Here is a 2,944-nt window from a genome sequence, read left to right as displayed (position 1 = left end):
TTAAATCAAAGTAAGATCTTAAGTCAAGTGATAATTACTAAAATGGAATGCTAGAATTGAAAAATGATCTAGATACTATGAAATACATGAAGCAGATATTTGCTATGAATTAAATGTATTGTCATTATTTGGGGGGGATGAAAAAAATACATACAAGCAATAAAATTAATAAATTTTTAGGACAAAAGTGAAGTCATATGTTTAAGGCCAAAAAAAGTTTTTAAAAGTCCAGAACAGATAGCTTGGAGCATGAATTCAGATAAGTGGATAGCACATTATTGATTCAAAGTCTTTCAGAAAGCCTATTGAGCTATATTATAGATGTTAACACTTAGATTCGGACTGTGATTTTCCAATAGATGTTACATTTCACTGTAAAGTATCTAGATTCTAGAGGGCCATTTTGAGAAGGCAGACCCATGCCCAAGTAAGAAACTCAAAGACCATGGACTGTGGTCCCAGCTACTGACTCGGAAACAGCCCTGTCACCTTGTAAATTTGGCTACAGCCCTATTTGGCCTTGATCCTGTCACCAAACCAATTCAAAAGCACATTAAAAGGATCATACACAATGATCAAGTAGGATTTATCCCTCGGATACACAGATATGTCAATATATGCACATCAATGAATGTGAAACACCACTTTAACACAATGAAGATTTAAAACCATATGATCGAGAGGAGCAGCAAGGTGGCACAGGAGTAGGAGACCTAAATTTCATCTGGTGCCAGGAATTCAGCTAGATAGGGATCAAACCATCTGAACACCTACGAACTCAACAGGACATCAAAGAAAAGAATAGCAGCAAATCTCTGAACAGAAAAGCAACCACTTTCTGAAAGGTCCCTTCTGATTTGTTCAGTGTATATTTTTCTGGGATCATTGTTACCCTGTTAGCATTTTGTTCTCTCATTCATCTATTCTCCTCTGGGCAAAATGACAAGATGGAAAAAATCACCTCAAAAAAAAAAAGAACACGAGGCAGTACCAACTGCCAGGGACCTAATCAATACAGACATTAGTAAGATATAGGAACTAGAGTTCAGAATGACAATTTTAAAGATACTAGCGGGGCTTGAAAAAAGCATGGAAGATATTAGAGAAACCTTTCTGGAGAAATAAAAGACCTAAAATCTAACCAAGTCGAAATCAAAAAGGCTATTAATGAGGTGCAATCAAAAACAGAGGCTCCAACTCCTAGGATAAATGAGGCAGAAGAGAGAATCAGTGATGTAGAAGACCAAATGATGGAAAATAAGGAAGCTGAGAAAAAGAGAGATAAACAACTACTGGATCACGAGGGCAGAATTCGAAAGATAAGTGATACCATTAGACAAAACAATATTAGAATAATTGGGATCCCAGAAGAAGAAGAAAGAGAGAGAGGGGCAGAAGGTATATTGGAGCAAATGAGAGTAGAGAACTTCCCTAATTTGGGGAAGGAAACAGGCATCAAAATCCAGGAGGCACAGAGAAACCCTCTCAAAATCAATAAAAATAGGTCAACACCCCAACATCTAATAGTAAAACTTACGAGTGTCAGAGACAAAGAGAAAATCCTGAAAGCAGCTCGGGAGAAGAGATCTGTAACCTACAATGGTAGAAACATGAGATTGGCAACAGACCTACCCACAGAGACCTGGCAGGCCAGAAAGGACTGGCATGATATCTTTAGAGCACTAAACGAGAAAAATATGCAGCCAAGAATACTATATCCAGCTAGGCTGTCATTGAAAATAGAAGGAGATAAAAAGCTTCCAGGACAAACAAAAACTAAAGGAATTTGCAAACATGAAACCAGCCTACAAGAAATATTGAAAGGGGTCCTCTAAGCAAAGAAAGAGCCTAAAAGTAACATGGGACAGAAAGGAACACAAACAGGGGGGCGGAGCAAGATGGCGGAGGAGTAGGAGACCTAGATTTCGTCTGGTCTCAGGAATTCAGCTGAGTAGGGATCAAACCATTCTGAACACCTACGAACTCAACAGGAGACCGAAGAAGAGAGTAGCAACAACTCTCTGAACAGAAAAGTGACCACTTTCTGGAAGGTAGGACGTGCGGAGAAGTGAATCCGAGGCGATATTCAGGAGGATAGACGGCGGGGGAGGGGCCTCCGCCGGCCGCTTCTGGCAAGTGCTAGAGCCGCGGAGCACAAAATTGGACCTTTTAGAAGTTGGCTCCGTGGAGGGACGTCGCTGCAGTGGCTAAGCGGGGGGTGGAATCCTCCCGGAACAGTGTGGTCTCAGGACCCTTGGGGTCACAGAGAGACCGGGGGTGCCTGAGTGCGCCAGAGCTCCCAGGTATCAGAGCGGGGAAGCCGGCTGCAGAGACGGAGCAGAGTCGCGGGCTCTCAGCTCGGGGTTGCCATAAACTGTGATCTGCGGCCCAGTCGGGGCACGGCTCCTCCAGCAGGGACCCAGCAGGCGGCAGATCCGGGGAGACTCCCCTTCCTTCCCGGGGAGGAGCGGTGCGGGAACGCACTGCAGGGATCTGCTGGGTTTGGAGACTCTGCGCGGGGTCGGGTGCCAGAGACAGCAACACTCGGTCACAGGCCGGGTGAGCACGGAGTGCGGCCAGAGACCGGGGACACGGAAGTGACTGCTTTTCTCTGGGGGCACACTGAGGAGCAGGGCCCCGAGTTCTCAGCTCCTCCGGGTGGAGATTGGGAGGCCACCATTTCTGCCCTGGTCCTCCAAGGCTGTACGGAGAGCTTGCAGGGAACAAAAGCTCCTGAGAGCAAACCGGAGCAGCTTCCTTAGCCCAGACCGACAAGGGCGGGGCAATTCCGCCTCCGGCAAAGACATTTGGAAACCACAGCAACAGGCCCCTCCCCCAGAAGATCAGCACAAACAGCCAGCAAGCCAAGACCAAGTTGATCGATCAAGGAGAACGGGAGAACTCCAGCGCTAGGGGAATACTGCACATAGATTCATGGCTTTTT

This window comes from Callorhinus ursinus, unplaced genomic scaffold, assembly GCF_003265705.2.
Source record: "Callorhinus ursinus isolate GAN/ISIS: 27379988/994484 unplaced genomic scaffold, GSC_fseal_2.0 scaffold24, whole genome shotgun sequence".
NCBI classification, from domain to species: Eukaryota; Metazoa; Chordata; class Mammalia; order Carnivora; family Otariidae; genus Callorhinus; species Callorhinus ursinus.
The sequence above is the reverse complement of the archived record's forward strand: the minus strand, read 5'-3'. Positions refer to the sequence as shown.